The sequence below is a fragment of the Prionailurus viverrinus genome, chromosome D4 (genome assembly GCF_022837055.1).
Source record: "Prionailurus viverrinus isolate Anna chromosome D4, UM_Priviv_1.0, whole genome shotgun sequence".
Taxonomy (NCBI): domain Eukaryota; kingdom Metazoa; phylum Chordata; class Mammalia; order Carnivora; family Felidae; genus Prionailurus; species Prionailurus viverrinus.
Window position 1 is genome coordinate 49,362,490 of NC_062573.1, and position 22,741 is coordinate 49,385,230.

The window sequence follows — 22,741 nt, forward strand, 5'->3', positions numbered from 1 at the left end:
TTTCAAACGACCCAGAGGAGATGGATATCCACAGATGCTGAAGAAATTTAGTCAGTGTTTTTAATTCGCTAGTGGACAAATCTACGCTGATGCCGACTTTTGAGACGGCACAATGGGTCTTGGGCCAAGGACACTTCCTCCACCCAGGGCACTTGAGTTCATTTTACTCCCAGTCATTTGCGGGCAAATGATCTAATTCGAAACTTATTCACTAAACATAGCTCAAATCAGTCTCCCTCTGCAGCTCTGTATGTTTTAAAAATTGTATTTACCCTTAAATATTTGGTGAATACTGGAGAAATACCATGGACTATTTTTAGTAGACCAAAAAGAAAAAAAAATTACAAGTTTGTCAAAGAAATCGGAATTTTTAATTCAGGATATTAAAAGAAATTCTTGTAAATATTTTAAATTGGACTTCTGAGTATCTTTGATGTATGCCCTAATATTAGATTTATGTTTGGAGACAAGGAGCAATTTTCTTCCAAGAAAGGTCCCAAGGTCCTGGGACTCAGGAATTGAGGGTATCAGAAACATCCTTTAATGGCACAAAATAGAAATGAGTAGGTTTTTTCCTGGCACCGTGCGATTCTGAACCCTTCTTTGATGTTTACTGCTTTTGTCTGTTAATTGGATGTCTAAGAAGCACACCAAGTTCTGAAAGTTAGAATGTGAGATTATTCGTCTCCGCGCCCCATGCCTCATTAAAGCGCTTCTCGTCACCATCCCATACCACTTACCTAAGCTACCCATATAGAAGGCATCCACAAGGCAGTCCACGTAATAAAATATAAAAATAAAAAAAAATTAAGACCTCAAAACTATAAATACACGCTACCAGTTCCCACAGGTTGCCAGACTTAGAAACGACAATACAGGCCGCCCAGCTAAATTCGAATTTCAGATAAAGAATGAATAATTTTTTAGTATAAATGTTTCGTATGTCCCAAACATTGCACGGACCACACTTGACCAAAATAATTATTCCTTGTTATTGGATATTCCCATCTAACGGGGCGCTCCGTATTTCCCCAGGCAACCGCACGGAACCCACTCCCCGCACCCCAGGACCGGCGGGCTGGGCCGCGCCCCCTGATTGGCCGAGGCGCGCCCGCCGCCCCGCCGGCCGCAGGCGTCACGCAGCCCCGGCAGCTCCGGCCTCGCCGCCGCCGCCACCGCCGCCTCCTCCTCGGCAGTCCCGGTCGGCGCAAGTGCGGCGCGCGCGGGAGGCGGGGGGGGGGGGGGGGGGCGCGGCGGAGCGCGAGACTGGCGTCGGGCCGCCGCCGGCCGGGCGGGATTAAGTTTCTCGGTCGCGCGTGAGTTTCTGTGCGCGTTTATCCCGGAGCTCCCCGCCGGGCCGTTACTTCAGCAGAGAAGAGGGCGAGCGCGAGCGAGGCGAGGCACCCGAGTCCCCGGCGACCCCGGCTCCCCAGCCCTCCTCCCGCTCTGCGTCCCCGCCCGCGGCGGCCGCCGCTAGCCGGGTAAGCGGGGCCCGGGCCCGGAGGCCGGAGCGCGCCCCCGCGCTCTGCGCGCGCGCGCCGGCCGGGAAGGTGCGCGGGCGCCGGGGGCTCCGCGCGCGGGGCGGGCGGCGGGCGGGGTGCACTCGCCCCACCCCGCGCGGCCGGGCCGTACGGGGAAGCCGCGGCTTCTCCGGCTCTTTAAAAGGATGGGGTCTGGAAGTTTCCTTCGCTGTTTGCATGGCCCCCGAGCGCTAGTCCCAGTCCTTTCAGCCCTCCCACCCCCCTCTTTGCCCTCGCTTACTCTAAACGGTTTAAAAGTTTTTTTTCGTTTTCTTCGCCTGGAGGGGCCCGAGGATGGTGCCAGGAAGGGGAACCGCGGGCCTGGCGCGCGAGCCAGTGCTCGGGGGGGGGGGGGGGGGGGGGGCGCGGTAGCCTGTTGCTCGCCGCTGGTGTGGCCGCGGTCCAGGCCGGACGTCCCCTCTAGCGTTATGCAGTGCCAGGCGGGTAGCGGGTGGGGAGAAAGGCCCCCCGGAGTGGCGTCTCCAGCCTAGTCGTCGGGACCTCAGAGCTCCGTTAATTGGTACCCGCCCCAACCCCCCGCGGATCGTGTGCCCTTTCATCCGCCGCCCCCCCCCCATGGTGGGATCAGTTTGCTCTCGTCACCCTCTTTCTCTACCCCCCGTCTTTGGGGCCCCTTTGTCTGCGATTCCTAGCCGGATGTTTCTCGGGAAGCGCGGTTTGGGAGATGCTTTGTGTCTTGGAAGTTGTGTGTGTGTGTGTGTGTGTGTGTGTGTGTGTGTGTGAGAGAGAGAGAGAGAGAGAGAGAGTGTGTGTGTGTGTGTGTGTGTGTGTGTGTGTGTGTGTGTGTGTGAGAGTGAGAGAGAGTGTGTGTCGGGGGTGGTGATGGTGTACATTTTTGCTTGCGTTCCTTGCGGAGGCCCAAAGGCCAGGCTATTCTTTCCTGCAGATCACATGGGAATTCAGGCTGGGACTGCCTAACGTAGGAGGGGCCAGGCGACAGCGGGGGACTGGGGGGTGGGCGCCGCTGCGCAGTGGCTGGGGGCGAGTCGGGGGCGTCTGGACGTCTCCATCCAAGCGGGCGGGGCTTGCAGAGCTTGCTCAGCTTGCGAAGAACCCGGGCGTGGGCGCTACATGCCTTGTGTGGGGAGGGTGCCGGTGGCGGCTAGGGTTTCTTTGGTAGCATCAGATAAGAGGACCATGACTTCAGCCTAGAAAGAATACTCTTCATATTCCTTAGATGTCCAGAGAGGAAGAATCTGAAAAGTGTCTAGATGCTGTCATCCAGCTTTGGTGCACAGCCGTGGTGTAAATATACCTTTTGTGTTTCCCTAGACATCGCTCATTTAGGTTACCTTTTATGGAGTGGGGGCGGGGGCATTATCTTAAAAACTTATGAGATTATGGTTTGGGGCTTGGGAGTTTTTATATGTTGAATGCGGGTATAGGTGACTACAATGAACCTTTTTAGAGGGTGGAGTCAGCTAAATTTGTATAATACATGCTTTAGCGCCTGGTACATGTAAAAAACCGACAAAACTTCCAAGTTCTTAGGTTTGAACTTCTAATTCAATGCAAAACTCTGGATGGGTGCACCTGTGCCCTTGCCTGAAAGAGGGCATGAGAGGGTTAGAGAGTGGTGAGGATAGTCTTGTCAAGGATCCTCAGATTTCCAGCTAGCTAATAAGCTAGTTTGCAAATGGGCAGGTCTATCTGGATTGGGCTCTATCTCTGCCCTGAGTTCATAATAGGGTCTTTTAAAGCTGAGGTCTCTAAACTTAAGGGCCATAGGCCACAATGGCCAGCAGCAGCCTGTTTTTACCCATAAAGTGTAGGAGTTAGAAATCATTTGTACGTTTTTAAATGGTTGAAAATTAAAATCAAAAGAATAATATGTCATGTGAAAATTATGTGAAAACCAAATCTTAATGTGCATAGGTAAAGTTTTATTGGCACGCAGCCTCACTCATTCCAATCGTGTATGGTGATTTTTTACTGTCTGCGGCTGTTTTCAAAGCAGCAGTGGGAGAGTTGAGTAGTTGCATAGTTGAGACATAGATGTATAACCTTCAAAGTATGAAATATTTACTCTTTACAGAAAAAAGTGTCAACGCAGAGCAGCCTTTAAAAGTGTTGCTTAAATGCTCCCTCTTGTGATGGGTACATTGTCTAATCTCATTGCCTTTCATGCTCTGTTTCTGGTATCCCTTGAACTGTCTGACTTTTCCTCAGTAGTCAGATTAAGTTAATGTGTTGGATTTTTTTCATTTCCAAGTTTCACTCTCAAAAAGATTTCTTAACCTTTCAGTATTGCTCTGGGTCAGAATCTAGAATACAGTGGGTTTTCTGATTGGCAAAAATTGTGTGCGTAGTTACTTTAATATAGATAGCCAAATTATCAGGGTGTTCTGCAGTTAGTACAAGTGACATCTTACTGCCCTGCTACCTGAGCAGGTTGAAATTATAGTTTTGTGTTTTTAGGTAGAGACCAGCAGAGGCTGGGGCGCATCATAGATTCCTTTTTGTAGGGAAGTTACCACTTGAGACAACGCCAGTTTGTTGGGGAGGCTTGACTCTTCACTCCTCCTTCCCAAACATTTGCTGAAACAAAAAATGATGAAGTTTATTCTCAGTATTACTAAGAGATTGATCATATGTGTACATGCCTCTAACACGTGTTCCTTTTCTTCTTCTTCTTCTTTTTTTTTCTTTTTTTTTTTGTTTTTGGCTCCCCATTGGTCTTTCTTCTTTCCATTTCCCATGTCTCGTTTCTGGTTTTCTTTCTCGCTTTACCATACTTCTTCCTTTTATTGCCTGAGCCTGTTGCTTTTGACTTAGGCAGGGAAAGATGTCAGTTGCAGCTTTTAGTGTGCTCCAAATTCCTGTTACATAGACATTGCCCTGTTTGACCGTTAAAGACTTCTTTGCATTTCAGATACCTTTGAAATGCACATATATCATGAAGGAGTGGAGGCTGTCCCTAGAGTTTACTGTCTCACTGCAAGGTGGGAGTACTCAGAGAGATTTGTGGAAATCCTTGAAATGTAAGTTTGCATTGATTCAGGCTTTTACCCATTAGCTGCTGGCGTGTGGAGGCTCTGCCTTACAAATGAAGAAGTGGACCCATTGTCTAGAGTTAAGATTAAGGGATTTAGAAACTGGCATTCAGCAGTGAATTGTACAGAAGATAACTAACTGCCCTGGGTTAAAGGCAGATTATTTTGTTCAGATTACATTCCAAGTCTGAGATCTTAACCTGACTCTCTTAGGTTGAGTTGCAGGTTGGTTCCACTTTGTACATTTATAATATGTACAAAGTACTTGGTGAATTTCATAAAATATCTTGAAGCAAAGTTGATGTGTTGGACTGGAAATGTCCCCATACATGCTTGAGCAAACAACACATCTGCCAGAGAGAGATCCTGTACTTCAAAATGAAGAGGCAGAAAACTTCCCATAGAATTCTTAGTGGGACATATGACTGATGATATATTTTATCATTGTTGTGTTTCCCAAACAGCTGTATGTGCTTTTAAAGTACATTTGGCCTAAAGTAGGAATTCATTTGGTACTGTTACATTGTTATGTACATTATCAACCCCTTATTTATAACAAGAAAGGTGTTATTTTCTCTTGTAAATTAGGGTTAGTATGGTAAAGTTGATATACTATGGTTAAATAATTATAGTGGGGTTCTGTGTGGGCGAATAAGGAGATGAAGAACTACTTCTACTTAAATAATCCATTGCCTTCCTGTGAAATATTTTCTGGGAAGATCTGAGGTAGTTATTTGTTCAGTAGATAATAATAGATGGACTAGGATGCATGTTGCATTGGGTTAAGCACTGAGGAGAACGTCAAACAAGATACTGCTCTAGAAGCTTACTGTCTTGGTTGAAAAAGTAGTCACACAAAGAAAGGAAAGAATAAGAAAGTTTTACACATGTTAAAGTTACAGGATTTCAAAGAAATTGGAGATCAACATAGGATTGCTTCCTGGCAGTTTGTAGATGGCCATCTTCTCCCTGTGTCTCTCAGTCATACTGGATTAGGGGAGCCCCAATGATGTCATTTAATTTTACCTCTTTAAAGACCCTGTCTCCAAATACAAGGACATTCTGAGGTATGGGAGGTTAGGACTTCAACACGTGAATTTTGGGGCAGTGGGAAGAAGGACACACAGTTCAGCACATAACAAACTTCTAAGAGAGACCTTAGGCTATAAGCTGGTGGTGACCTTGAAGAATGGACTGGTTTAGGGTAAGGAGGGAGGACATGTAGGAGGCTGTTGTGTGAGTCTAAGTGTTATTGTGGTAATTTGATGTTTGGGAAGAAAGAGAAACTGCTATTTGAGGAAGCCAGAAGCCACTTGTTTTCTTTTTCTGGTGTTCACTGAGAAACTGGCCTTTGTTTTTCTTGGACAGAGCATTCATTACATTAGTTCCTTCTTATTGATGTGTAATTTGTAATTGATGTGACAAACTGCATGTATTGAAAGTGCAGTTTGTTGAATTTTGGCCCCCGTGTAACTATCCCCGTAATCAAGATAGTGAACATATTCGTCACCCTCAAAAGTTTCCTCATGGCCCTTTATAAAACTTCCCTGTCCCCCCTACCTACCCATCTCCTATAACCAGTGATCTTTCTGTCAGTACAGAGTAGTTTGCATTCTCTAGAGTTTTACATAAATGCAGTCATACAAGATATTCTCTCATTTTATGTGACTTCTTTTGCTTTGTGTTTTGGGATTCATCCATGTTGCCTCTCTTCATAGTTTAATACTGTTTATTGCTGAGTACTAGTTCATCCTACTGAATGGATATACCATTCAGAGGTTTTTTTAAAGAAATAGTTTCGGGTTGCCTGGGTGGCTCTGTCAGTTAAGGGTCTGACTCTTGATTTCTGCTCAGGTCAAGATTTCAGGGTTTCTTTGGGCTTCACGCTGACAGTGGGGGGCCTGCTTAGGATCCATTCTCTCTCTTGTTCTCTGCCCCTGCCCTGCTCAGGTGCTTAAGCTTTTGCTCTCCAAATAAATAAACTTAAAAAAATAGTTTAGAATTCTCCTGCGCTTTATTCATTGTGTTGTATTTGTTGTTGGTTTTGACTTTGTTTTGTTAGACTTTTGTATTTGACAGTATTACTGACTCTTAAATTCATGCCTCTTTTGGATAAACTTAAAATTTAAATGCCCTTATATAAGATTACTTGAGATTTCAAAATATGTAAATTACATATTTTGTAAAAAAACCTAACAATTGTAAAATAGAGATTAAAAATTTTTCTAGTCTTTAAAGATATCAAGTAAAAAAAAAAGGTCACGTGAGTGTTGAGGCTTTCCACAAGCCTATGTATCCTACTTTGTGAAGTCAGTTTCAGTATTGAGCTCAAAACTTTAATACTGCTTGCCTAATTCTCCTGACTTATTTGCATATCTTTTGTAGTTTTTATAGTTTTTGATGAATTTATATGTGATTTCTTGGGATAGATTTATGTGACAATCATATAGTAAATTTGCTAAGTGGTAATTTGGTGCCTAAATTATCTAAGTAATTGCCATTCAGTACATGTTACAACTAACATCGTCAAAGGTACCAAGAATTGGAGAGAGGATGATCATTATATTGTGAAAACATGTTGTTCTTGTTGGCATCACTCGGATTTTGGGGGCCGCTTTTAACATTTATATGTTTGTCTCTTAATTTTAGTCACTTAATTGAAATTAAGTGGCAAAAGCAAAGCAAAACTCAAACATTTAAGGCAGATGTGTTCTCTGGGTTATTACAAAAGTAAAAGTTGGTTTATAATCTTAATGTTAACAGTCTTTTGAGTACCATAGTAAAAGACTGTTAATGAATGTAGTTAAATTGTGGTTGAGTTAATTAAGAAGCAAATAGTCATGTTTATTGAGAGAAAATAAGACCTCTTAAAATGTTTTCAGAGAGAAAATACCAGTTGTCAGGATGGCCCTAGTGAGTCCTGTGGAATTATATGTAGTAACTAAATAGTGTAGCCTATTAACAGTTTTCTGTCAATTAGTAATTAGGGGATTGAATTGGTCCATGCTTATGTATCTTACATGGCTAAGTTTCATGTTTGGATAGGTTCATATGAATTTGGATTTCTTTGTATAATTTTCCCTAATCTGAAATACCTGTAATCTTGCCAGCAAGATGTAAATTGTCATCTCTTTTGCTGACTTTCCTCAGTGTATTCTCAGCAGTGTAAACTACCACTGACAGGCTTATCTGCTGATTTAGACCATGACATCTCTTTGCTGTCAGAGCAATACAAGGTTCTCTCCAGCCATTCTTTAGTTCCAATTATGTAATACATTGCTTTTATTATTAAGAACAAATTTTGTTTTCCTCTTGACTGTATACATATTCAATTAACAAATTATCTGAAGGTGAATTTGTTTTGGTTTGGAGGTGAATAAGAGAGGATTATAGCTGATTTTATATTTTTTAAATATATTCTTTTCTGTATATGTAGACTTTATTTCGTTTTTGAAGAAATAAAGATTTTACTAGGATTTTTATTTATTTGAGAGAGAATGGGCGTGAGTGAGCGAGGGGCAGAGAGAGAGAGGGAGAGAGGGAGGGGGAGAGAGAGAGAGGGAGGGGGAGAGACAGAGAGAGAGAGAGAGAGAGAGAGAGAGAGAGAGAGAGAGAATCTCACGCAGGCCCCACACTGTCAGCACGGAGCCTGAAGTGGGTCTCAAGCTCACCCAAAGTGGGGATCAACCTCACCAACCATGAGATCATGACCTGAGCCGAAGTGGAATACTTAACCGACTGAGCTACCTGGGTGCCCCAGTTCTGCTAGGATATTTAATTTACCTCACAGATGATTATTGATGTCTAAGATATTTTGATTTGGGGCACCTGGCTGGCTCAATGGTAGAGCATGCAACTCTTGATCTTAGGGTTGTGAGTTTGAGTCCCACGTTGGGTGTGGAGTTTGCTTAAAAAAATACTTTGATCTCACCCTGTTTTTAATTTGATCTTATTAAGGTTATCTTCTGTAAGTAATCAAAGTGAGGTCAAAATAAGCTTTATTTTATATCAGTATCACATATAACCTTGCCTAGTGTGTTGGCCATAGTAGGTGCTTTATGCTTATGGTACTTAGAGTGATAGAGCATGAAGGGCCGGCCGGTTGGCCGGCCTGCCTGCCTGCCTGCCTGCCTTCCTTCCTCCCTCTCTTCCTTCCTTCCTTCCTTCCTTCCTTCCTCCCTCCCTTCCTCTTTGAACATCCTCGTTCACTTTCTTGTTGAAGGGTCTTTATTTCTAGTTGATTTTTACCACTAAAAGAATTCTTATATATTGAGTTATATTTTAAAATGTTCATGTTCCCCAGGGTTCCAACTTTAGTTCTCTCTCCTTGTTAATCCCTACCTACTTCTTGACTAATGTCTTTTATCTTCAGCGACACCCAGAGGCTAGTGATCACCTACTCTTAGGTCTTCCAAGTTCTTTTCTCCATAGATGCACCTGTGTAGTTGATTCATTCTTTCAACAAATATTTAGTTAGTGCCTAATCCGAGCCCACCACTGTTTGTGGTTCTGGGGATATAGCCCTGAGAAAAGAAGGGACCACCACTACCACGAAAACAACAGCAGCAACAACAAAAATTCCTGTCCTCATAGAGCTTAAATTCTAATGTTTCCTATTTTCTAGAAACATTTCAAACTGGTTATGTTCACAGGAGTGTATTTCCGCCCCTTCCTCTAAAAAGTAGAAGACGATTCTCTTTCTGCTGTTTAAGCTAACAATGTCCCAATATTTCTTGGTTTCCCAAATTAGAAACATTGCGAGTCACCTTCCATTGCTGTTACTTATTCAGTCTGCCTGCCCCCAGAACACATCTAGTGGTCATTGAATTTTTTCGTTTCCCTCTAATGAATGTGTCTATATTTCCTTGTTTTTCTGGTCTTTGCCTTAATCTTGGCCTGTATTATATTTCTATTGGTCTGTTTTAACAGCCTAACGTGATTATGCTATCATTATTTCTTTGTCTTTTTCATAAGTTACTTACCCTATTACCAAAGTTGTTTTTCCAGGAAATGAATGTTAGTTGCCCCGCCCCACCCCCAGTCCTGGGTATCTATGTATATGCACTGCCTCACCTGCAGGGCAAGAGCCCAAGGAGGCTTGAAACATCGCTTTCCTGGCTCCTGTCTAGTTTGGGAGCCCTGTACTATAGAACTCCTGTCATTTAAATTCTCTGGTTTCTTTGTGGTTTCTTTCTTAGCAAGACATGCCCTTCCCTCTTCATGCCCTTGCCTCTTCTAGGCAGAACTCCTAGGTTGTGCCTTCTTTGGGACAGTTCACATGTCACATCTCCAAATTCTTTCTAATGCATGCTGAGAGCATTGGATTCCAGTATACTCTCACAGAATTTAGCGTATCCCATTGCAGTGTAGTTATTTAACTATTTTCCACTAAATCGAGAGCTCAGAAGTTAGGTATCTGTCCATCTGATAGAGGCAGATACAGATTGTGGGGGCTTACAATTTGTAGACTTTGGGAGGTCCTCTTGAATAAAAACGTAACAAAATTATGAATACAAAAGAAGATGTGAGAGTGCCTATTTATTTGAGAATGGAAGGATCCTGTGCAAATATTTCATGCTAAGTCTGTTTAGGGGAACATAAGTGTGTGGCTAAAACTTGGTGAAATAATGCTGTGTGTATGTGTGTGTGTGTGTGTGTGTGGATACACACACACACACACACACACACACACGGATAGATTTTTTTGCTTTGATTTTCTTGTTTTTTTTTTTTAAATGTTTACTTATTTATTTTGAGAGAGAGAGTGCACATGCACACAAGCAGGGGAGGACAGAGGGAGAGAGAGAGAGAATCCCAAGCAGTCTCCATGCTATCAGCACAGAGCTGATGCGGAGCTTGAACCTACGAACTGTGAGAAAATAACCGGAGCCCAAATCAGAAGTTAGACATTTAACCGACTGAGCCACCCAGGCGCCCTTTTGCTAATTTTCTTAAAATTAGGACAATATCAGTTAACCATACTGATGCTAATAATAATGCGTAATGCTCGTACGGCACTTTTCATTTTCTCCATACTTTCACACACTTTATCTTACGGGATATTGACAAGCTAGTTACACGGAAAGTGACTCAGACTTAATGATTGTTACTGTGTATGATTACTTGGTTGGTGGCAGAAAATAGAGTTGAAGTTTTTCCTTTGAGATCAGATTTCACTTTGGTGGGGGAAGTGATTCAGTTCTTGTGCGTCTGGAATCTCCGTTAACACCCTGTTCCACCTCCTATTAGGCTAGTGAATGCTAAGGAATTTTCTCAGAGTTTTGTAAATTATCTTGCTGCCCCTCCGTATTTTCTATCTCTTCTCCATTTTAGCTTCCTCACCTCATTATTTTTTATTCCGTTCGTGCCCTATTTGTTTATCTCTGTCTTGCCACACATCAGACCTGTTCTCTCTCCATCTGTCTTCTCTGGAAGACAACATAATACTCTTAAGTGACAGTTCTTTGTGTAAGCTGAATTTGAGTTTGCAATGGTTGGATTCATTTCGACTTCTTTGAAGTATTGTTGGGGGTGACTTGGGGGATATTCAGCAGTACAAAAGTGTGTATAGTTTTCAGCAATGGGGAAAGAAATGTCCTGAAAGCTGTGTGCTTTCTTTATTGTGCTTTGCAAATCCCAGTTCAGAAATGCTGGATTTTCATTTGTTAAAGAGTTACTGATTTAATAAACCTGATTAATCTGATAGAAAATTGGAAGTAGCAAAATGGAGAGATTAGCGTCCACACACTAATAGAAAACAAAATAATAATAGTAGCTTTTGGTTTGCTTATTATTTCCAGTCCCTTTGAGCGTTATTGTAAATGTCCACTTTACAATAGCAGCTCAGGATCTTACAATTAATAAAAAGGTATAGTGGTTTTGTAAGTGAGCTTTGTAAAGTATTCTGGGAACTCTGAAAGTAAAGGCGCCTGGGGCTACATAATCTGAAGGTAAATAACTATTTTCTTATCTGCAGTAGTCTTATTAGAGCACAGAGCTATGAGGTAGAAAGGTCTTAGTTTTGATATCAGTCAGATATCAATCAGATCAGACTTGGGTTCATTTTAAATGACAGCTCTCTTGCTTACGAGCTTCATCAGGTTCGGGGAAACACTTTATCTTTCTGAGCCTCAATTTTCTTATTTAAAAATGTGTGTATCTAATATGAAACTGTTGGTAGGGTTAAAGGAAATGTATGTGTGTGAAGCACATATGCTCTGTTTAAGAAGACAGGGATACAGGAAAGCTATTTCATAAATAGTTTCATTTCCTACAGTAGACATAATGTTAGTTTATTGCCAAAAATAGTCACTCATGGAGACTATTTAATTCCCTGGGAGAATTACTGTTATAGTAGATGCAATAGCAATCAATTCTTATATGCAGTTTTATTATTATTTTTTACTGAATAGCATATTTTTAAAGGCCCCAAATAACAAGTTATTGCTTTAATTTATGGATTACAACCAAGTTTACATTTTAGACATCAGTGGTGAATATATGTTTGGAAACTTTGCCTCCTGAAGGGAGTATTTGGTAGTCAATTTATACCTGAGGAATAAAGTTTTTTTTTTTTTTTTTTTAATCAGCAAAATGACATGGAAAATTAAACACTTTGTTACTTAGGGAAGCTACTAACAGACATCCAATCAGATTGAATAAGGCTTTTAAGCCTATTATTTCTTTCTTCTTCTCTGTCCCCAAATCCTCTTGTAGCTGAATTAGATTACTTTTGATTGATAGTTTCAGATAATTGTTGATGCTTTATTACATAGACTTTTTGGTACCCCTACATAATAGTGGCTATCAAAATATGATTGCTTAGTAAAAGTCTGAGTTATGTGACCTTGAGAAAGTAATCTTTTTGACTTTCTACTTCCACATCTGTAAAATGTGGTATTAGCAGGTTATATTATGGAAAGAGTAAAAACTCAGGAAATTTTCTTATGTTTTCAGATAAGATATTTGAAATGCTGCATTAATAATTGCAAAAACATACATTGATTTCTTCTTTCAGCTGAATTTAAGGGTTCTGAATTGGTTCATGAAAAGAATTGCAAAAATGGGCTCAGAGAAAGCATATCTTTCAGCAGCCCTTCTCAGTACACACATGGTACTTCTGTGTGCAGACCAGGAAACCAGGCCACCGGGGAATGCAGACTACTAGTCACCCCAAGCAAAGTACAGGAGAGAAGAGAAGCCACATTAAATATCCCTCCAATATGCCATTCTCTTCCCAGAGGACTTCCTATCAGAAATTTGAGCCTGCTCTTTTCTGAGTAAAGTTTATAATCTTTATCTCTGTTCATATCCAGATTCAACAGGGGGAGATCATAAGGGCCACAAACTGAATTTAGGAGGCACTGATTGATGGGGAAGGATAAAAATATCTATAGCTTCGTGATAGCCAAGTAGGCGATATGATGATAGATTGCAGTCCTCCTAATTTTTGTAGAAAAGATTCCCAAACAGAAGAAACCATAAGGGACAACAATGGGGAAATGGCAGAAGTAGAGTTATTTGAAAAGTGATGGGAAAAAGCCCTAGAAAATGGATCTTGGCTGAAGAGCATGATCTTGAGGTAGTTGGGTGGGGAGCGAAGTTGAAACAGTAGGGTTATAATATTCTTTCCTCCCCTGCCCCTGCCTTTCTGCAGTTTAGTCTGCATTGAAAACATCTCTATGCTGTCCTTTAAGGCTTTACCCTGAGGAATTGTTCAGTCACAGCTGACAAAGCTGTATATTGTTCTGCCTGGGTATCGTCATTGAGATCTCACAAACTCAATGAAAGTCCTGTCTCTGACAGGGCAGCTGAGAAATGACAGATACTTCTGTACCTCCTCCTGCAGTTGACAAGTCCTAACAGCAGCTGTGGGCTGTGTTTCAGGGTCCCATGGGGACACTTGGAGTATCCATGCTTTTTCTAAGCACCAAGGATACAGTTTGCTTCGGGTCCACTGGAGAATTGCCTCACTCCAGGCAGGCAAAAGGGCAGGAGGCAGGAACCCGGAGTAATTTCCCTGGAGGATTAATGTTGCCAGTTCAGGAATTGCACCTGAGAATTCTGTGGCCTGAAGTTAATCCTTCTGTGCATTTTTGGTTTCCCTCAAGAAAATTCTGTGTCTGGAGTGAGTGCTCTATGAGCAGTACCTGCCTCTGGAGTCTGATGCCGACCCGTTGTTGTTCTCCTGCAAGGGCAGCCCTTGTAGGGGTCCTCCGGTCTGGTTCTGTCCAAGAAATATGCTGGCCTGTTGCATGTTGGTCCTTAACACTGAAAATGTGGTAGCAAATCGTGGCAGACTGCCCAACAATCCGAATTCCTCTGAGTTTAACTAGGGAGTGAGAAACAGAAGGGGCTGAATGTGCATTCTCAGAAGCATCTAAATCTTTTCCCTGAGTCACCATGTTTGGGGTGAGTTCACAGTTTGGGGGGAGGGCTGCTGTCCTTCTGGGGATGTACTAAGATAGGACAGTATGCATGGAAAATATGTGAAAATGGGTCCCCAGAGAGCAGGTATTGTGAAGTCCGTATTTCTCGTGTGTGTGTGTGTGTGTGTGTGTGTGTGTGTGAAGTTATGAGTGAGGGTGAGGAGAAAGGAAATAAATATAATACAGTAGATTACAGACAGAATTGATGTGTCTAATACATTTAAAGAGAAAGTTCGGCCTTTCAGATAACCAGCTGAATAATAGTAGCAGGCAGCCTGAGGCTCTAATCCCAGACACACTGCTGATTTGTTGTGGAGCCCCTCCTCGAGAGGTGAGCTTCTGCTTGTCTTGTCTCTGAGCCGGATGTTTTCTGACATTCCTTTCAACACCAGCATTGGACTCCTGCTTTGGTGCGTGTAGCAAATAGGGGAAATTAACTCAAAAGCATCACAAAATATGATTTAAGTGTGTAATTCTGGAAGTGGTTATGAATCTGGTAAATGTCTTTATAAAGTAAGTATGTGCTTTAGGGAATCTGCAGTTAAGGATAGAATGTGCGTACTTTTTGAAGGGATAATGAACCCTTTACTGCCAGCCAACGGTCTTAAAGATAAAAGGAAATAACTTTCAAAACCAAAAGAAGTTTAATCAGCATGTTTGTTAGTGTAACTATACTGTGAAAATCTACCTGTAACAAAATATTCCAATTTCTGTATTATGTGTATTTTCCTTTTCAGTAGGTTTTTTTGCCCTGTTAGGAAATTACTGTGAAAAGGAATGAGGCGATATTATTTTCACCAAAACTTGTTTAAAGTATGTGGATTCATGGTCAAAGTAATGATTTTGATTTATGTATGTCTGCGTGATTGTGGATTAATTTGCTGTTTCTCTCTCTTATAGTATTAGCTTAGATACGTGACTGTTTATTACATTGAATTGTCATTTGAATATACATGAAAGATAAGTTTTCTCTTACTTGAAACGGACTTATATTTATGTGTACTCTCTTGGATTCACCCATCATTTCCAAAGGTGGGGCTTTGCATCTGCACTGTATATGCCTTCCGAAGTAGAGCAGCAAAGGTCATTCATCACTTCCTGCCCTGCTGCTCTCTCTCTCACAGAGTGGGCTAATCCACAGCCATTAGCTTCTGCTTTTACTAGGCTCTCACTTGCCTTTAGTAAGGCTCTTACTAAAACAGACTGGTAAAACTAGCATCTGAGTAGCCATCAGGAAATCAGAATAAAGACACTTGTTTTTTTAAAGATTTATTTATTTTTGGGAGAGTGAAGTGGGGGAGGGTCAGGGAGAGGGAGAGGGAGAATTCCAGGCAGGCTCTGCGCTGTCAGCACAGAGCCCGATGTGGGGCTTGAACCCACGGACTGCGAGATCGTGACCTGAGACGAAGTTGGAAGCTCAACCGATTGAGCTGCCCAGGTGCCTCAAAAGCCTTATTTTTAACGATAAAAATGAAAATTCTTTACAAGATACTAATTTTTGAAGAAATCTTTTCAGAATATTTCATTTCCTTTCATGGGAGTTAAGTAATAATACACCCTGCGACAATTATTTTCTGGCAGCATTTATCAATGACATTTTTTTTCTAAGTAACTTAGTAGTTTGAGGTGAAATCTTTTTTTATTTTTCCTGAGCAAGAATGAAGGGTTTGAAAAACATTGTGAATTATAAAAAAGGAAATACTCTTCTGTAGTTCTATTTTCCAAAATTAGTTACTAACATTTTAACGTGGTTACTGCCCAGGTTTTTCTAATTTTTATTATGAAAACTTTCAAATGTACATTTTACAGTGAAGTATTATTATAGAGAATCCTCACGTGTCCATCATTCAGTTTCAACAGCCTTTGGTTCATGGCCAGTCCTGTTGCTTTTGTCCTCTTTCATTTTTTAGAAGTAAATCAGACATTTCACAATTTTATTCATAAATACTTCAACCTGGGTACTTTTTACATATATACTTCAAAAATATTTTAAAAGTATAGTTTCTTTAAAAAGATAGAGAAAGCTAAGGCACCCTTTGGATCTCTCTGTGATCTGAGACTACCATTTTTATCTGTCTACACCTAAAAGTAACTTATACTGTAATTGATTTTAAAATGTGCCCTTTTAATTCATTGTTGAATATAATGAAAGTCTGTATGTATACATATTTATATGTAAGCATATATTGTTATTTATGTATATATGTGTGTGTGTGTGTATATGTGTGTGTGTGTATATATATACATATATATGTATTTTTTAATATAGGTAAACAATGCCAAATTCTTCTGCAACTCTAAATTTCATGTTTGAAATCTGGATTCCTTTTTGTTTGTTTGTTTGTTTATTTTGAAAGAGAGAGAGAGTGCAAGCTGGGGAGGGACAGAGAGGGAGAGAGAGAATCCCAAGCAGGTTTCATGCTGTCAGTGTGGAACCCGATGCTGGACTGGATCTCACAAACTGTGAGATCATGACCTGAGCCGAAATCAAGAATGGGAGACTTAACTGACTTAGCCACCTAGGTGCCCCAGATTGTGAATTTATTGTTAATAAGTGAATCTAACCTGTTTATATTTATTGTGAATACAAATATTTGAATTTATTTTAGTCCCTTTGTTTTGTGTTTTTTATTGACTATTATGATTTTCCCTTTTTTCATTTTTTTTTTCCCCTCTGTTCCCAAGTTCTTTCAGATTGCTTGAGTATTCTTTGTTGCATCTTTTTTCTCCTGGTTTATAAATTATATCCATTTCTGGTTTCTTTCTTTTCTTTCTTTCTTTCTTTTCTTTTTTTTTTTGTTAATTTAAATCTTTTAACATGCATACTTGGCTTATTTTTCTAGTGGAGTTCGAAGTGAATATTTCTATTCTTCTATGACTAGAATTTTGAAGCCAGAAATATTTTAATTATTTGTGTTTTTTTTCCCATTTAGTAAGGTATTCATAAAATGAAGCCTTGTCAATTAGATCTTATATGCCTTTTCAACAGTGGATTTGTTTTGTTTGGTTGGAACCTGGTGGCTTTGCTCAGGCTCTGGTCAAAACTGAATACTTCAGGGGCACCTGTGTGACTCAGTCAGTTAAGTGTCCAACTTTGGCTCGGGTCATGATCTTGTGGTTCACAAGTTTGAGCCTCGCATCAGGCTCTGTGCTGACAGCTCAGAGCCTGGAGACTGCTTCAGATTCTGTGTCTCCCTCTATCTCTGCCCCTCCCCCCACTCACATTTGGTGTCTCTCTTTCAAAAATGAATAAAAACATTAAAAAAATTAAAAACAAAACAAAACTGAATACTTCATAGTATTTTATTCACCTGCCATAGCAGCTGCTTCCCTATACTTTGTTTTTCTGATGTAACTATCCCCCCTGTAAGATTCTTAATTATTTCAGTGGTCTTACTAAATTTACCTTTGCCTGAAAGCTCCCTCAAATTCTTATTGGAACTAGTGTGTCCAAATGAAGTAGTTCAGGGAGCAAGGGTACTTCTTAAGCAGGATGCTTGGAAGGATTGCTTTTTTGGGGTGTGATAGTGTGATGCTGTACCCAAACAGGCTGTGATTGGTAGGTATTTGAATGGGACAAACAGAATCTCATACAAATTATTTCTGTCAAAATGAGGTTCACAGTAAGAATGAATGTCAGTGACTGTGCATCTTATGGACCAGCTATTCTGTTTACCTCTCATTGACTGTGTTGGATCTCACAAGGAATACCTGTCACTCTCATGTCAGTTGTGTTATGTCTCTGTCAGCTCATTTGTTTTGTTCTCTTATCACTAAGGCTTGTGCTTTATCTTAGCCTTTTTTTAAATTATTCATCCTCTTATCTTTTCAACTCTAACTTCACTATTCGTTTATTCTCTCAGTGTTTCTCTTCAGTTCCCAAGAGAGAGACTGTAGCCCAGTTCTGCCTTTCAGGTCAGCACTTAGATTGTCTTCCCTCAAGTGAGGAGCCCAACCCTTGTTCTCCTGGTTATGGGTGGAAGAGAAGAATGTAGAATAGTGTGCAGTAGCATATTCCTTGGAGCAGAGGCAGCGGAAAGGTTGAAATCTGTATTAGTTAGGTTGGGCTGCCATAACAAGTACCACAGACTAGGTAGCTTAAACAACAGAAATTACTTCCTCATGGTTCTGGAGGCTAGGAAGTCCAACATCAAGGTCTAGTAGGGTTTTGTGTCTGGTGAAAACTCTCCCTAGCTTGTGGATAGTCACGTCCTCACTGTGTCCTCACATGCCTTTTCTTTGGTACTTCCATGTGGAAAGAGGGAGGGAAAAAGGGATAGATAAATAGCTCTTCCTCTAGTAAGACCATTAATTCTATTGGATGAGGACCATTCCCTTATGACCTCATTTAGCCTTAAGTATGTCCGAAAAGCCCTACGTCCAAATACAATCACATTGAAGTTTACAACTTTAGCATATGAATTTTGGGGGATAAGTTCAGTTGATAGCAGCATTATAAAGTACTAGAACTCAGCCTTTTAAACTCTTGGTCAGGACCCATCTTAATTTCTGGAACAGTCATACCACACCCTCTTCTCATATTCTGTATCTTGGTGATTGATATTCCTATCCAGTCATAAGCTCAAGCAGGAATGTGGGGTTCATCCTAGGCTCATCGTCCTTTCTTCCACATTACCAGGTCCTGTTGCTTATAGCTTTTCATTAATTCTTGAATCTGTCTCTCGTTTTCATTTATTCACTTTCATGTCTGTTTTTGAAAATGCCTCTTAACCTGGCTTTCTTGTTTCCAGTTTCTCTTTTTACACGTCTTCCACACCATTATCACAGTGATGTTTCTAAAACAAAGTTTGGCCATGTCATCCACTATACCAAATAAACTTCAAAATTAAATGTCTGGGGGCGCCTGGGTGGCTCAGTCAGTTAAGTGCCCTGTCTCTTGATTTTGGCTCAGGTCATGATCTCATGGTCATGAGATTGAGCCCTGCATTGGGCTCTATGGTGGGCTGGAAACTGCTTAAGATTCTCTCTCTCCCACAACCCCTCTCTCCTCTCTCACCTCTCTCTCTCTCTCTCTCTCTCTCTCTCTCTCTCTCTCTCTCTCAAAAACAAGAACAAAAAATGAAAAACCCTAAAAACCAAAATTAAAGGTCTGAACTCTTTAAGAATGGTATGCAGAGCCTGTAGTAATTTAGCCTGTACCCACATCTCTAGCCTTATCACCTGTTTTTCCTTTTCTCCAGGCCCAGTCCATGTATAAGGAACTAATGGGGGGACCTGGGTGGTTTAGTCAGTTAAGCGTTCAACTCTTGATTTCAGCTCAGGTCATGGTTTCACGGTTTTTTGGTCAATCCCCATGTCAGGCTCCATGCTGACGGTGTGGAGCCTGCTTGGGATTCTCTCTCTCTCCTCTCTCTGTCTGTCTGTCTTTTCCTCCCTTCATGCTCTCTCTCTCTCTGTCTGTCTCAATAAACAAACAAACATTAAAAGAAACTACTTGCAGTGCGCAGAAGGAGCTGTGTGCTCTTGCCTCTGTGTGGCCTGAGAGTCATGACTCTCACCCTGACTCCCACCTGTTCTTCAGGACTCTGTGTGGGGCTCTTTGCCTCCAGGAAGCCTTCTCTTTCTCTTTAATTTGGGATTGGTGCCCTGCTTTTGTCATTTGTATTTTAATCGTCTGCTTATTATTTTTTTCTTCTATTCGCTTGGCTCATGAGTTCCCAGATCATGTCTTCATTTTTCCAATTCTGCCACCCAACAACATGGCAGTCACATAGGTGCCCCATGTGTTGTTGAATTGGTAAAAAACAGAATTTGAGTTCTTTTCTTGCCCTGTGATCCCCTTAGCATGTTTCACTTTGGACAGGTAATTTATCTTTCTGTTTTATAAAGGAATGACAGGACTGTCAATTAGCATTTCAAGTATATTGGGAAGGCAAGGTTATTTAATACTTGATTTCCTTTGATTCTGGGGAACAGAATGGAATTAATAAATTCTATTATTATCGAAGGAATTCAGGAAGATTCATAAATGTGAACTTGAAAATAAAAATTTTGTTCACAAATGCCTTTTGATCAAGCCTATGGAAATGAAGGGGAATTTGAAACGAGCAGATACTAAGAAGAGGTGGAGTGTTTTCTGTCGGATGGGTGCACTAACATTGGTGGGTAGGGTGATGTTTCTGTGCTTTTGGAGTCCTCGTTCAGTAACCTTACCCTAGAATGTGAATTGTGATTACAAGTGTAAGGTTTGCTCTCATGGCCAGTTGACATTGTGACAGACTCCCTGCTAATGACTACAGCCTTGCATTTGTCTGCTCCTTTCAGGAATGCCCAGGCCACTGTAAATGAGACAGATGCTAAATTTGTGTGCAGTAAATAGATGCTGAGTGACTGTGACCAGCCACATAGCATTGCAGCAAGCTCATTTAAAGTTTACCCCTTTGGCCAGAGCATCTTTTTTCCTAGATGTCTCCTGAGGCAAGGGAGACAGAAGCAATATTAAACTATCAGGGCATCATCAGAATAAAAATCTTCTGTACAACAAAGGAAACCATCAACAAAACAAAAGGCAATTTACAGAATGGAAGAAGATATTTGCAAATGATGTTTCTGATAAAGGATCAGTATCCCAAAATAAAGAGCTTACAAAACTCAACCTAAACACCTCACTCAACTTACAAAGCTCAACCTAAAAACAAATAATCCAATTAAAAATGGGCAGAAGACATGAACAGACATTTCTCCAAAGAAGATATCCAAATGGCCAACAGACACATGAAAAGATATTCATCATCACTTACCATCGGGGAAATGCAAATCAGTACTACAATGAGGTATCACTTCACACCTGTCAGGATGGCTAAAATCAGCAACACAAGAAACAACAGGTTTTGGTGAGGATGTGGAGAAAAAAGAACCCTCTTGCACTGTTGGTGGGAATGCAAACTGGTGCATCCACTGTAGAAAACAGTATGGAGGTTCCTCAAATAGTGAAAAATAGAATTACTTTATGATCCAGCAATCGTACTACTGGGTATTTACCCAGAAAATACAAAAACACTAATCCTGAAAGGATGCATGCACCTGGCTGATTATAGCAGTACTATAATGAAATAGCCTAATTATGGAAGCTGTCCAACTGTCCATGGATTGATGAATGGATAAAGAAGGTGTGAGACACACACACACGTGCGCGCGCGCACACACACACACAGACACACACACACACTGGGATATTATTCAGCCATAAGGCAATGAAATCTTGCTATTTGCAATGACATGGATGGAGCTAGAGAGTATAATGCTAAGGGAAATAAGAGAAAGAGAAATACCATATAGTTTCACTCATGTGGAATTTAAGAAACAGAACAAATGAGCAAAGGGAAAAAAAGACAAATCAAGGAACATACTCTTCTAGAGAACAAATGGATGATTAACCAGAGGGGAGTGGGAGGGGGGGATGGGTTAAACAGGTGATGAGGAATGAAGAGTGCACTTGTCATGATGAGCACAGGGTGATGTATGGAATTATTGAATCTCTATATTGTATACTTGAAATTAATATACTGTATGTTAACTAACTGGGATTAAAAGCAAAACATAAAAAATAAAGTTTTACCCCTTTCACGGTTGAATTGTTTAAGATAACTAGAAAATTTTATGCGTTTAGGACAGTTTCTGGGTTATTTTTAGCCAGAAGCTTATTTTCACTTGTGAGTTGCCATATAATCTGCATTGGACAGAAAGATCTATTTTATGCCTGAAGCACTGATTCTTTACTGCATACAATCTGTGCCCACACATTACCAGTGCAACTTCTTGAAAAATAAAATGATTAGTCAATTAATCAGGTCCTATTTCTAAGTAAAACCAAATTTGATCTGATTTTTATCCCTTGCTGAAACTAGTATTATCTACTAGTTGTTGCACAGTCATTGGGTCCAGCTCAAATCTTTAGAGATTTGTAAAGAGATTTATGCAAAAAGCATAAAGGCCTTAAAGTAAAAATGATTTTCAAAACTTGATTTTCCCCCTAAGGAAATATATGTATAAGTGGGATTGCCAGATAAAATGGATGTCTAACTAGAAATATGAATTTTAGATAATCAAAAAATTTTTTAGTTGTATGTGCCAAGTATAGCACAGGATATGCTTATACTGAAAAATTATTTATTTTATTTATCTGAAATTCAAATTTATTTGAATTTGAAATTTATTTGAATTTTTTTGCATTCTGTATTTTTACTTGCTAAATCTGGCAACCTTAATATTGATATAAAATTTTAAAAGCCCCAAAGAAATGCAGTGCAAAATAAGTTTCTCGGTGTCCCTTAGTCCCTCATCCCACTATTAGTGTCTTTGGAAAACTTGCAGAAATATTCTGTGCTTTTGTAAACATGTATATATTAATTTTATTTACATAAACATTTCCCTCCCCTTTTATACAAATACTAACAACTTAATACATTGTCTTGCACAGTCTTTTTTTTAATTTTATTTTTTTTAAATTTACATCCAAATTAGTTAGCATATAGTGCGACAACGATTTCAGGAGTAGATTCCTTAATGCCCCTTACCCATTTAGCCCATCCCTCTCCAGTAACCCTCTGTTTGTTCTCCCTATTTATAAGTCTCTAATGCTTTGTCCCCCTCCCTGTTTTTATATTATTTTTGTTTTCCTTCCCTTATGTTCATCTGTTTTGTCTCTTAAAGTCCTCATATGAGTGAAATCATATGATATTTGTCTTTCTGTGACTAATTTCACTTAGCATAATACCCTCTGGTTCCATCCACGTAGTTGCAAATGGCAAGATTTCAT

General features: G+C 40.5%; 1 protein-coding gene across 10 annotated transcripts in view; it reads left to right on the forward strand.

The window, feature by feature from the left end:
• The first annotated feature begins 1,242 nt into the window (after positions 1–1,242).
• MPDZ (multiple PDZ domain crumbs cell polarity complex component) overlaps positions 1,243–22,741 on the forward strand; it is a 161,861-nt gene continuing 140,362 nt past the window's right edge. For 6 of the 10 annotated variants that reach the window (XM_047830070.1, XM_047830074.1, XM_047830073.1 and 3 more), the window contains exon 1: positions 1,244–1,481. The gene's annotated coding sequence lies outside the window, so the exon portion shown is untranslated. Of the gene's footprint in view, positions 1,482–2,020; positions 2,041–22,741 lie in introns of those variants that run through there. The other 4 variants (XM_047830066.1, XM_047830068.1, XM_047830069.1 and 1 more) reach the window with 2 other exon arrangements.